The sequence below is a fragment of the Giraffa tippelskirchi genome, chromosome 11 (assembly GCF_054371585.1).
Source record: "Giraffa tippelskirchi isolate mGirTip1 chromosome 11, T2T-mGirTip1v1.2.pri, whole genome shotgun sequence".
NCBI lineage: Eukaryota > Metazoa > Chordata > Mammalia > Artiodactyla > Giraffidae > Giraffa > Giraffa tippelskirchi.
This window is the reverse complement of record NC_137285.1, coordinates 139,080,610-139,095,053: the sequence shown is the minus strand read 5'-3', so window position 1 is coordinate 139,095,053 and position 14,444 is coordinate 139,080,610. Positions and strand designations below refer to the sequence as shown.

Here is a 14,444-nt window from a genome sequence, read left to right as displayed (position 1 = left end):
GGACAGGGGAGCCTGGTGGGCTGCCGTCTATGGGATCGCACTGCTGCTGCTGCTGCTAAGTCGCTTCAGTCGTGTCCGACTCTGTGCGACCCCATAGATGGCAGCCCACAGAGTCGGACAAAACTGAAGTGACTTAGCAGCAGCAGCACGTCACAATTGGAAAAGACTCTGATGCTGGGAAAGATTGAAGACAGGAGGAGAAGGGGACGACAGAGGATGAGATGGCTGGATGGCATCACCAACTCAATGGACATGAGTTTGAGTAAGCTCTGGGGAGTTGGTGATGGACAGGGAAGCCTGGCGTGCTGCAGTCCACGAGGTCGCAAAGAGTCAGACATGATTGAGTGACTGAACTGATGTCACAATGCATTGTATTTATTTAATTGATCATCCTTTTCCTCTTGGTAATTGTAACCTCCATCAATTAGATAATGTGTTTGACATGCTTAAACCAATGTTTAAACTTGATTTCCGGGATAATATATGAGAATGTGAATATCAAATGTCTTTAGTAAGTGTAAGAGGATGCAGCATTTTCCTGATAAAGGGCAGACAATTCTGCTCTTTTGAACCTTAAACTCTTTGCACTACTTTTAAGCATTGTTCTGCTCCTTGCATGTTTTTTTTTTTTTTTTGCATGGAAGCTAGGTAAACTGCTATATCAACTTATCAAATATGGATTAATAAATCAATTTTTTTCTGTAGACATGATATATGTTTGTTTCTCCTAGCTATGTTGTTGTTGTTCTGTCACTAAGTCATATTCGAATTTTCTGATCCCCTGGACTGCAGCTCGCCAGGCTTTCCTGTCCTTCACTAACTCCTGGAGTTTGCTCAGATTCATGTCTGTTGAGTTGGTGATGTGTATCTAACTATCTCATCCTCTGCTGCTCCCTTCTGCTTTTGCCTTCCATCTTTCCTAGCATCAGGGTCTTTTCCAGTGAGTTGGCTCTTCTCATCAGGTGGCCAAAGTACTGGAGCTTCAACTTCAGCATCAGTTCTTCCAATGAATATTCAGGGTTGATTTCCTTTAGGATTGACTGGTTTGATCTCTTTTCAGTCCAAGAGACTCTCAAAGGTCTTCCCCAGCACCACAATTCGAAAGTATAAATTTTTCAGCACTCAGCCTTCTTTATGGTCCAACTCTCACATCAATATATGACTATTAGAAAAACTATAGCTTTGAGTTTGTGGACTTTCGTTGGCAAAATGATGTCTCTGTTTTTCATTATGCTGTCTAGGATCGAGGAGCCTGGCAGGCTACAGTCCATGGAGTTGCAAGGAGTTGGACATGACTGAGCATGCACGCGTGCATGCTATTTTTGTCAAAGCTTTCCTTCTAAGGAGCAAGCCTCTTTTAATTTTATGGCTGCAGTCACTGTCCACAGTGATTTTGGAGCCCAAGAAAATAAAGTCTGTCACTGCTTCCATATTTTACCCTTCTATTTGCCATGAAGTGATGGGACTGGATGCCATGATCTTCATTTTTTGAATGTTGGGTTTTAAGCCAGCATTGTCACTCTCCTCATTCACCCACATCAAGAGGTTTTCTAGCTCCTCTTAACTTTCTGCCATTTAGAGTGGTATCATCTGCACATCTGAGGTTGTTATTTCTCTTGGCAATCTTGATTCCAGCTTGTGATTCATTCAGCCCAGCATTTTGCCTGACACACTCTGCATAAAAGTTAAATAATCAGGGTGACAAGATACATCCTTGACTTACTCCTTTGAAAATATTAAACGAGTCATTGTTCCATGTCCTGTTCTAATTGTTACTTATTGAACCCACACACAAGTTTCTCAGGAGACAGGTAAGGTGGTCTGGTATTTCCATCTGTTTAAGAATTTTCCATAGAATTATGTGATCCACACAGTCAAAGGTTTTAGTGTAGTCAATGAAGCTGAAGTAGATTTTTTTTTTTTTTTGAATACCTTGCTTTCTCTATGATCCAATAAACATAGCCAATTTGATCTCTCATTCTTCTGCCTTTTCTAAACACAGCTTGTACATCTGGAAATTCTCAGTTGTCACACAACTGAAGCCACCTTGAAGGATTTCAAATCCCTTGTGATTATTACAGTGGAGGTGACAGATAGATTCAGTGGATTAGATGTGTTAGAGAGAGTGCACGAAGAACTGTGGGCAGTGGTTTGTGACACTGTACAGGAGGTAGTGGCCAAAACTGTCTCAAAGAAAAAGAAAGGCAAGAAGGCAAAACGGTTGTCTGAGGAGGCTTTGCAAATAGCAGAGGAAAGAGGAGAAGCAAAAGGCAAAGGAGAAATGGAAAGATATACCAAACTGAATGCAGAGTTCCAGAGAATAGTAAGGAGAAATAAAATGCCATCTTCTGTGAACAATGCAAGGAAAGAGAGGAAAACAATAGAGTGGAAAAGACTAGAAATCTCTTCAGGAAAATTGGAGATATCAAGGGAATATTTCATGCAAGGATGGACACGATAAAACACAGAAATGCTAAGGACCTAACAGAAGCAGAAGAGATTTAGAAGAGGTGGCAAGAATGCACAAACAAGCATACAAAAAAGGTCTTATATGACCCAGATAACCATGGTGGTGTGGTCACTCACCTAGAGCCACACATCCTGAAGTATGATGTCAAGTGAGCCTTAGGAAGCATTACTACAAACAAAGCTAGTAGAGGTAATGGAATTCCACCTGAGCTACTTTAAATCCTAAAAGATCATTCTGTTAAAGTACTGCACTCAGTATGTCAGCAAATTTGGAAAACTCAGCAGCAATCACAGGACTGAAAAAGGTCAGTTTTCATTCCAATCCCCAAAAAGGGCAATGCCAAAGAATGCTCCAATTACCATACAATTGCACTCCTTTCATAGGCTAGTAAGGTTATGTTCAAAATCTTAGAATGCAAAGAGAATTAAAGACCTAATAATGAGTTGGGCTGAGAAGAGTGAGTGTTATACAGACAGCCAATTTAAAAATCAGTTGTATGTGGGGGAAATTTTAAGTACTGAGAACAAAAGAGTTTCCATTGTCTGAACTACATTTCAACATTCAAACAAAGTTAAGGGTGGAAGAGTACTAGTGAAGATTCTCAGGGGGAAGTAAAGAAGGAAAAAAAATAGCAAAAGTGATGACTATGACTGTATTGGGTCAGATGTATAATACTAGTTAAGAAATGTCTCTTTTTTATAAGTTTATTTACTATTAGCTATGCTGGGTCTTCACTGCTTTGCATTGGCTTTCTCGAGTTGTGGAAGAGTTACTCTTCATTGTAGTGCACAGGTCTCTCATTGCAGTGGCTTCTCTTGTTGCAGAGCACAGGCTCTAGGTGCTCAGGCTTCAGTAGTTGGGGCTCACAGGCTCTAGAGCTGGGGCTCAGTAGTTGTGGTACATGGACTTAGTTGCTCCACAGCATATGGAAATCTCTGGAACCAGAGATTGCATCCTTGACCCCTTCATTGGCAGGTGGATTCTTATTCACTGGGGAAGTCCAAGAAATGTCTTAATAATATGGTGTGATTAACTTCTCTCCTAGAGTCAATGATTTTCTTCTCTAATCATATTCTGAGTCTACATTTTTAAAAATGAAACATACATGGCCACGTAAACCATTTTCCAGTCTCCAAAAGCTGTCTTTTTGAGATACTACTGAGGATGAAGAAAGAAAGAAAGGAAGGAAGGAAGAAAGGAAAGAAAGAAAAGATGAATCGATGCTAATTAAAAATTAGTTCTGAGGTGAATATGTTTCTGCACAGGAATCTGTCTTTTGTAAGTAGTATTGGGAATGTTAAGACTATGTATGATGTGTTAAGAATCATTAATGCTTAATGATTAATTAAACATTAATCATAATCACAGAATGTTAGTGTGTATGATCTATTGACGAACATAATATATAAGAAGGAATAAAGAAACATATACTGAATAAATAAAAAATAAATAGAATAAACTATAAACCAGGTAGAAGTTAAAATTTAGAGACTCAGACCACATATGTGCTTTATAATTCTACTTTTTCATGAACAATGAACTGAATCTATGAATAATAATAAAGTTATGACAATATAAAAATTATTAGTTGAGATAGGACGTAATAAGTTATCACAGAAATGCTGAGGATCTGGCACTGCTAACTAAAAATTGGCACTTTCCATTTGCACTTGCCATTTGCCTCAGGGGCTTTCCTGGTGGTCAGATGGTAATGAATCTTCCTGCAATGCAGGAAGTGTAGGTTTGATCCCCGGGTCAGGAAAAACCCCAGGAGAAGGAAATGGCAATCTACTCCAGTATTGTTACTTGGTAAATCCTATGGACAGAGGAGCCTGAGAGGCTAGTCTATGGAGTCTCCAAGAGTCGTACACGACTGAGTAACTAACACTTTTCACTTTCATTTGCCTCTACAAGGATTGTCACCAGTCACTGACCTTCAATATATCCTGAAAGGAGTTCAGGGTGGAGGTCAGGAAAGAGACCTTTTGCTCTGGCAAAAAATTGGCAGAACTTTAGATAGATATATTCAGGAGAAGATTTCATGAGCCCAAATTCTTGCACCTAGAAAAGCACTAAAATCATTAACAGAGACAGCTGTTCCTTATGACTAGCAGCAACCTTCTGCAAAAATGTATGCCTTATTCCATGTATCTCCCTTCACTAAAATCACATATATATGGACCTTGCCCCTACCTCTTCAAACCAGTTCCTCAGAGCTATCTGAGATGTTGCCTCCCAGGCTATAGTCTTGACTTTGCCCCAAATAAAACTTAACTCACAACTCTCTTTCCTTCCTCAGTTGACAGCACTTCCATCCCAAAGATTTGAAAACCCTATGATTGGTATGAGCCCGTTTTTCTGAAGAAAAGGGTAAAAGAAAACAGGTACTTATTTCATCCTCTTATCGCATGTTACAAATACGATGATATAGAGATGGCTTTTGGGATTACTTACCATAGCACTTTTCTTAGGGTGGAATTTACAGATTATCCAGTATTTCCCACTACAGGTTTAACTGAGAGATGCAGGGAAAGAAGAGAGTACCATGACTATAAATACTTTCTATGATCAAATGTTCTTGAAAAATACTGGATGAGGCAAAGTTTAAAAGGCACTTAATTTTGTTGCATTACATTCTGTGCTTTAGTATTTCTCAACTTTTCATTAAAACAATCTACCTGATTGTGCCAAGCAAATAGCACACAAATAATTATGTACTAAATGAAATACAAGATGCAAAAAATAGTGAAAACATGCATTGTGATCTCCAGAAGAAAGATTGATAATCATACCTTTAAAAACTAATTTTACTAGGGAAATTTTTTTTTTTTTTTAATCAGAGTTCCCCAAGACTAGTATGCACAGATTAGATAGGGAAATGCTGGTTAGATCAGAACATGTTTTAGCATGAGGAGCTGAGATCTAGGGAGAGAAAGCAATCTGTTTAAGGTCACAGTTGCATTAATTTGTTTAAAAATTTATTTGTTTTTATTTATGGCTCTGCTAGGTCTTCATTGCTGTGCATCAGTCTTCTCCAGTTGCAGTGAGCAGGGGCTCCTCTCTAGTTGCAGTGAGATGTCTTTTCACTGTAGTGATTTCTCTTGTTTTAAAGCATGGGCTCTAGGTGTGTGGGCTTCAGTAACTGCTGTGCATGGTCTCAGTATGTTGTGGTGCACAAGTTTAGTTGCTCTGTGGCATGTGGGACTTTTCCTGACCAGGGATCAAACGCATGTCCCCTGATTGACAGGTGGATTCTTTACCACTGAACCATCAGGGAAGCCCCAAAATTATTAAGATGATTTCTAGTTAACTGAAAAGATAAAAACTTATATTTTACAATTAAGTTGCTCATGTTTTAAAATATTTCATAGTCTAATCAACATTAATATAAATGTTTGAAAAGTATGACAAGAAACATTCACAACTTCCATTTTCTTTGAAGGATGTCAACTTTTTAATTGTTGCTAAATTGTTGGAGAGCAACAAGCAATTATGTTATCCAATTTGACATACAGACAAAATAAGAGATTAGCTTAGGTAGGTGGAGACAGCTACTTTGTCATATCAAACCAGTTATTATGATGAACTACTCATACATTTTACCCATACTCTTAAAATCAAATAAAGTAACACTGACTTGACATATTGAGTTATGACTAATTGAAAAACACTTTGTAAATATTAAATTCTGATTTATCACCATTCCAAAATGAGTACAGAAAATTCAAGGCAGCAGAAGAAATAGAAAATCTTGAGAGCTGAAAAAACTTAGTGAAATATGTCATGATGAAATACTAATTCCAATTCTGTCTTTTCTGTTCCACTTTCTTTGGGAATGCAATTTACCAAACTCATTAATAAACTATAGAACTGATTTTTTTCTTCAACTTTATTTGCTCCTTGAATTTTAAGTGTTTTTCCCTGTTTATTATAGAAGAAAATATTCAAAATAATGAATGCTGAATTATATATGTTAACTTTTTATTTATTCAGTGGTTTAATATTGTAAATGGTGTTTCTGTCTTTATATGTATATATGCATGTATGTATCAGACACGACTGAGCGACTTCACTTTCACATTTCACTTTCATGCACTGGAGGAGGAAATGGCAACCCACTCCAGTATTCTTGCCTGGAGAATCCCAGGGACAGAGGAGCCTGGTGGGCTGCCGTCTATGGGGTCGCACAGAGTCGGACACGACTGACGCGACTTAGCAGCAGCAGCATATATGTATTCATATATGTATATATATTCCTAAAATATTTTACACACAAATATATAAAATGCTTTCCTTATATTTAATTTATGAAATATCCAGTTTAGTTAAATGACATAGAAGAGGAAAGAGATTCAACCAAGGTTTGTAAACTATATAAAATCACATAGAATATATAGAAGTCTTTGTCTTTTGGACTTGTTACTACACAGGGGTTTCTACAAAAAGGATATTTTATATTTTCATTCAGTTTCCTTTTACAGGGCTTCCCTCATAGCTCAACTGGTAAAGAAACAACTTGCAATGCAGGAGACCCCAGTTGGATTCCTAATTTGGGAAGATCCACTGGAGAAGGGATAGGCTACCCCACTCCATCATTCTTGGGCTTCCCTTGTGGCTCAGCTGGTAAAGAATCCGCCTGCAGTGCGGGAGATCTGTGTTCAATCTCTGGGTTGGGAAGATCCCCTGGAGAAGGGAAAGGCTACCCGCTCCAGTATTTTGACCTAGAGAATTCCATGGACTCTACAGTCCATGGGATCACAAAGAGTCAGACACAACTGAACGACTTTCACTTTTCCCTTTACTACCAATCAGAACTAATATCTATGATTTGCGCTAACAAAGGGAATGATTCCTGGGTTGAGGCTTTTGCAAAAATATGTAAAATATGCCAGAGAACATGCAGATGGTGCCTATATCTCTAAGAGCTTAAACTACATGCAGAGAAAAAAAAATTAACAATTGTAGTAACCATAAAATCTTATCCATTCTAAATAAATCTATATATAAAATATGTGAAGAAATTGAATGTTCAACTCATTTGTTTTAATTTTATAGGTATGTTGATTCCAATAGCTGATTATGTTCACCTCTTTAATTTGGCTACAAGAGCAAACAATGAGCCACACTTTAGCAAAGAAGGCATTTCTCTGAAGTAACTTTATTCGAGTTTTTAAAAGATTCTTTCAACCTCACTTCTCTTCAAAAAAGGAGCCAGGTAATATATAGATAAACATAAAAGCACTGTTTTTTTCCATACAAAACTTACTTGCTCTCAAAATTATTAAATAAAACATTTAATTAACTATATATCTAATATTTTTCTGATTTTAATCTTACTAGATTAAATTTAATTTTACTAGATTAAATTAATATTCATTTAAGCTTTTAGATTAAATTACTATATTAAATATAATTTTTCTAGGTGAGGAAGCTTTGTCTATCCTTTTCAGTGAGACATTCGGCCATGATTGTCAAACTAAGGAATGCAGTAGTGTGTGAGTAGTACATCAAACCAAAGATGAAAAAAGAACAAGAATGCTAATATATTATCTAGAAAAGAAAATTAAGTAATCTGGCCATAAATTTGATTAAAATAAACATATATCTTATTGGGAATAGAATTAAAAATTTACAAAATTATTAGTCTAAAACTTCATAAAAAATTCACTTTGTTAAATGGATGGGCTTATCTTTTCCTCTTGATAGAATGACTGATAAAATTTTTCTCTATCACTGACAGTTATTTTATCATGGAGGATATCGTCATCACCCACATTCTCTACTACCTGTAGCTAGTTGGAAAAATTGATGTTTATGAAATTTGGTGCAGGGGAAGACTCTTGAGAGTCCCTTGGACTGGAGGACATCAAACCAGCCAAGTCTAAAGGAAATCAACCCTGACTATCCATTGGAAGGACTATCACTGAAGCTGAAGCTCCAATGTTTTGGCCACTTGATGCGAAGAGCCAACTGATTGGAAAAGAGCCTAAAGCTGGGTAATATTGAGGGCAGTAGGAGAAGGGGACAGCAGAGAATGAGATAGTTAGATCGCATCACTGACTCAGTGGACATGAATTTGAGCAAACTCTGGGAGACAGTGGAGGACAGAGGACCCGGCAGGCTGCAGTCCATGAGGTCACAGAGTCAGACACAACTTAGCAAATGAATAACAACAGTCAGAAAAATAAGGCGAGGCTGTTCCCTACACCACGGGATATTTCAGCAGTTACACTTAAGGATGCAGTGGCAGTCACCTTACAAATTTTATGTGGTCATGGAAGCTCAATATTAAAATATTGAGTTTCTAATAAGTGGAGAATCTGAGATAATGTGGTTTTGGTATTCTTGAGAAAAATACATAAGTATTCGTCTCATTTACCTCCAAAGGAGACTATCAACTACTCTAATGTCATCAACTATCCCTTACAATGAATGTGGGAAAATGGAAAGTTGTATGGAAATATAGTTTCACTTTTAAAGGAAACCTCACAAATACAGATATCACAATAATCCCCTCAAGAAAGATGATCTAATTTTATCCAAGCTTTTGAACTTGAAAATTATCTATGAAAATATTAAAATTTTGTTAGTTTGAGTTTAACATCTGGTAAATATTGTACAGGAATTCAGGAATTACTTTGGTCTCTTTTTGTAAATATTACAAAACCAGTTATTTTATTTTAAACTCTCCACCTGTACTAGGTTGAAGGGACAGGTATCACAGTCAGCCCTTTGTACCGAGGCAGACAATTTTGTGCACCAAAAAATATTTTGTCCTTTTATGAGGACAAAAATATTCAACATTTACAAATGTTACTAAATGTGTTTTCTCTGCCACAGTTGTGACAAAATAATTATTCAAGGTGGTTATTTTGTCATACTTTATGTTTTGTCCATGGGCTTCCCAGGTGGTTCAGTGGTAAAGAATTCACCTGCCAATTCAGGAGACACAGGAGTTAAGGGTTTCATTTCTAGGTTTGAAAGATATCCTGGAAAAAGAAATGGCAACCCACTCCAATATTCTTGCCTGGAAAATCCCATGGACAGAGGAGCCTGACAGGCTACAGACCATAGCATCGCAAAGAGTCAGACATGACTTAGCTACTGAGCAAGCAATATTTTGTCCAGTAGAGCTTTGTTCAGGTTTACTGCATTCTGCTCTAATTCTCAAGCTAACATCCATGTGTTATAAATGCTGCAACATGGCATTATTCAGAAATTTTGCTCAGCTAGAGAATTCTCTTCCTTCTCCATGAATAATAACTTGAAGTAACCTGTAAAGATCACTATTTAGTTATAGAATTTCTCATCTACTATATGTGATACCACTTGAATTGTTGACTGGCACATGAAAGATTGCTGTAAACACAGCTACCTTAAGGCAGTTTTACTTGTATTAGACGTAGTGAATATCATGCAATGAAGGTGGACAGGCAGACCTTGTTTTATTTTTTGCTTTATCGTGCTTGGCAAGTATAATTTTTTCACAAATTGAAGTTTTGTGGCAACCCTGCCCTCCCTGCCCATGCAGTTCAACTCAAGCATGCCATCTTTCCCAGTTTCAAGAAAAGAAAGAGAGATGGAATATTAAAAACAAACAGAGAGCACCAAATAATATACTGTGACAACTAAGTATGAATTTCGCATGTGCCTGGACTATGCTACAGCCAGAGTAAAAAATTCTGCAGTCCTACCATTTCCTCCTTCTAGTAACGGGGTGGCTTATGTGAGACATGAAAATCTCAGTGGACCACAGCTCTATTTTCTAGTACGCAATGTACATGCTCCAAGGGGAATGTTAACTTGGTTGAATACTCAGTTTTCATTTGGGGAGTGTGAATTAATGTTCAATATAGAGAATGAGTTAAATTTGTCAAAGGCCTAAAGAGGGGCTTCCCAGGTGGGTCAATGGTAAAGAATCCACCTGCCAATGCAGGGGACACAGGAGACATGGGTTCAATCCCTGGGTCAGTAAAATCCCCTGGAGAGGGAAATGGCAACCCACTCCAGTATTCTTGCCTGGAGAATCCCATGGACAGAGGAGCCTGGCAGGCTGCCATCCACTACTGAGCAACTGAGCACTACACTACTACTGAAGAATAAGAAGGAGACACAGCATGAGGAAATAGGGTTTTCAAGCCCCACTTCCTCAAGAGCTTTGCCTTATTATATATACTCCATGATACTTACCATAGGTACCTTCTGGGCATTCCAACAGACAGTTCCCTTTAGTTGACTTGGAAAGGCAGTTATTCCCCTTTGACTGCATGTATTCCCTTAGCATGAAACCAAGACTCTCCAGAGGCTAAGTTCAGAAAGAATATTCCTGTCATTTGTTTAAGTCCCAGGCACAGAACAATCTTGGTTTACTAAGGCGACCTTAAACTTTTGCCATCTCCGGGCTTCCCTGGTGGCTCCATGGGAAAGAATCTGCCTGGCAGTGTAGAGATGCATGTTTGATCCCTGGGCAGGGAAGATCCCACATGCTGCAGGGCAACTAAGTCTGTGTGCCATAACTACTGAGCCTGTGCTCTGTAGTCCAGGAGCCACAACTGCTTAGCCCACGTGCCTCAACTATGGAGGCCTGAGCACCCTAGAGCTCACTTTCCACAATAAGAGAAGCCACTGCGGTGAACAGCCACAGAAGCTGCATCGAACTGGAGAGCAGTCCCTGCTCCCTGCAACTAGAGAAAAGCCTGCATAGCAACAAAAGCGCAGCACAGCCAAAATAAACAAATACAATTATTTTTTTAAAAAACTTTTGCCATCCCTGGGTTTGACAGGTCCATGGTCCACAATAATGGCAATGTCTCCAAATACTACAGCCACCTACACAAATAGCTTAATTCTCTAAGTTAAAGTTAGTTCTTTTTCCATTATGCTCCTATAACCCTCTGTGGTCACCTCTGTCAGAGCATTTATTATTCATGAACTATATATTCATGAATATATAATGAATAACATATATTCGTCTATAAAATCTACTTTGATGTTCAAGGGGGGCATGGGAGGTGTTTTGTTTTACTTTTTTTTTTTTCTTTTTGGAGAAAAAGGAAAAAGTGGCTTTATTACTTTGCCGAGTAAAGGGGGAATGCAGTAGGCTAGTATCTCAAGAACTGTGCCCCCTGCCCTGGTGAACGGGGAGAGGTTACATAGACAGGCAGCAATATATGATAAGGATCAAGACAGTAATGGTCTTTCTTTTTCTGGCTGTGCTGGGTCTTCACTGTGCAAGTGGGCTTTCTCTAGTTGTGGCAACTGGGAACCACTCTTCATTCTGGTGCCTGGGCGTCTCATTTTGGTGGCTTCTCTTGTTGAGGAGCATGGGCTCTAGAGTCTGGGCTTCAGTAGTTGCCGCACATGGGCTGAGTTGCTCCATGGCATGTGGAAAATTCCAGGCCTGGGATCAAACTCCTGTCCCCTGTATTCCTGTATTGGCAGGTGGATTCTTTTCCACTGGACCACCAGGGAAATCTGCTTTGTTTTGCTTTTAATGTCTGCATCACCAGTATATATATATATATATATCTTCCCTGGTGGCTCAGTGGTGAAGAATATGCCTGCCAAGCAGGAGACTGGGGTTCAGTCCCTGGGTTGGCAAGATCCACTGGAGAAGGAAATAGCAACCCACTCCTGCATTCCATGGAAATCCCATGGACAGAGGAGCCTGGAGGGCTACAGTCCATGAGGTTGCAAGACTCAGAAACAACTTAGTGACTAAACAATTATACATATATATTATATATATAATTTATATACATAATTTTTATATATTTATATGACCATATGTTTAATAAATCTTTATTCAGATTAAAAAATCATAACTTTTCCAATAAATCTGGAAAGTAAACTCCATTCCACACATATAAACTGTAAAGCAGTAAATTTTCATTGCATATTTGAAGAAATAACCTTCTCTTTTCATCAAGTTGAGGTGAAATTACTTATTGTTCAAAAGTGACCTCTCCTAGTTTTAAATTAGAGCATTATTGTCTTGCTGAAATTGAAATTCATTATAATCAAGAAGGATATTTAGGTCCCATCTAAGAGCTCTGACAAGAGGTCCCATAAGCTCTGTAGAAAAACACATAATTGAATGAGTTTGTGATAAGTAGAATTTTATCTCATGGATTCATAAAATGTAATACCAGGATGGAAAAAAAAAAAAAAAAGAGGCAAGGAGGAAGGGTGGAAGAAAGGACAGAAAGAGAAGGAAGGAAGAGAAGGAAGAAAGGAAGGGATGGAGGGAGAAAGGAAGGAAGGGAGAGAGAGAAGGTAGGAGAGAGGGTGGAAGAGAAGAAGGAATAAAAAGTTCAAAAGCAAGAAAGAAAAATTGTACCAAAAAAATTCAGGAAAGCACTTGGTAATGTAAGTGAAGAGCAGTTGCACCATATTCTCCCTGGATGAGGCTTTCAGGGATCAAGTTGTTTTGATTTTTTTTCCCTCCTTCATTTTATCATCAGTGTCATGCCCATAACAATAAGCAGTTGGACAAATTGACAGATTTATCATTTTGACATGCAATTTTCTGGATTCCTTTTGCAAAGCCATGCTTAAGTTGTGAAGATATTTCAGTGTAAGAATAAATTGATTATGATGTTCTACAGATGTTTATGTTGAATTATGCTTTTTTCACTTTTAGACTGGGTCCTGTGGTCCTGACTTTTCCATGGGACTTGGATACCCTTTAGATCATGGTCATGTAATGATTAAAACAACTGGACACCATAGAAGATTGTACACTTACAATACTAAGTTAAATTGGGAAGCCAGTATCCATCTTTGTGAGTGTGCTAGATGTTTTAACAAACCATTAAAATGCATTGTATTACTTTTGTAAAGTATGCTTTGTATTTGTTGAGTTTTAACTTTTACTTGGTATCAAAGTTACAGACATGCAAGAAAAATACAAACAATTCCTAATATCTTTTACTTGAGTTAACAATTACTTATTGTGCCAGTGTGGGTCTTTCTGGAGATAGGGCTTCTAGGGAAGTAACTAAGATTGAATGAGATCATAAGTATGGAGACCTGATCTCATAGAATTTGTGTCTTTATAAGAAAAGACACTGAAGCAGAAGCTTTAGCCTTCTCTATCACTCTTGTTCTCCATCTCTGTCTCTCCCTCTCTAACCTTTGTTCATGCACAGGTAGGAGTTTCCACTCTACCTGTAGACAATGACGTGGTGCCAAGGGAAGAGGCCCCAGAACAAAGCTTGATCTTGGTTTCCTTGCTCCTAGAACTGTGAGAAATGCATTTATGTTATTTAAGCCACCCAGGCTGTATTATATGGTTATAGAAGCCCAAGCAGACTAATACAGTGCATATACAAAATCATCAGTCTTCACATCCAAATAAAATTTGGGGTGGAGGATCTGTCCTGTCTTTATCAGGTGATGAAAACAATGGACAAGATGAGCAGGTATCTCAATAATGATCACAACCAAGGGTTATCTCCTCTTGCCTTGCTACCTGGCTCTGCAACATGCTGGGCAGCAGGGACTCTGAAGTTCTGTCTGCTGACTAGTGTGTTCTTTGAGCTGTGCTGCTGCTTGCAGGAGTTTGTGATTTCTGCTTATTTGTTGAATATTACCAAGCCTCTATTACAGGTTTAACTGACCTAATGGGAGCTTCTATAATTGGCATTTAGGCACAGGAATATGGGGTTTGGGGCCTCTTGAATGTGCCTTGGTCAGGTGTCTTGGCTTAATACTATCTGTGTCTCAGATTGAATTGTATGTCTTGATTCCAGCCTAAGATATGACTGATGCTAGGCACAAGGGGGAAATTTCTTACCCTGTGACCATGGTTGTTGTCTTAATCAAGCATTGGGCCCTATTTTACAGGGTGCTCAAGAGAAAGACTGATAATCTGTTCCACATAGAGGCCCTTTAGGTGGTCAATAGTATGGAGGAAAAATAGTCACCATATGGCATGCTGAGGTTCGTACTTCTAAAAGTAATTGGTTCCCTC

General features: G+C 38.3%; 1 long non-coding RNA gene across 1 annotated transcript; it reads left to right on the top strand.

Moving 5' to 3' along the window:
- Positions 1–211: 211 nt before the first annotated feature.
- Positions 212–13,312, top strand: LOC145525183 (uncharacterized). Its single transcript, XR_014068082.1, has 8 exons — positions 212–404; positions 2,003–2,774; positions 3,516–3,715; positions 4,770–4,854; positions 7,526–7,685; positions 7,893–7,965; positions 8,211–8,466; positions 13,113–13,312. It is a non-coding gene; the product is annotated as an uncharacterized LOC145525183 (long non-coding RNA).
- Positions 13,313–14,444: the final 1,132 nt, after the last annotated feature.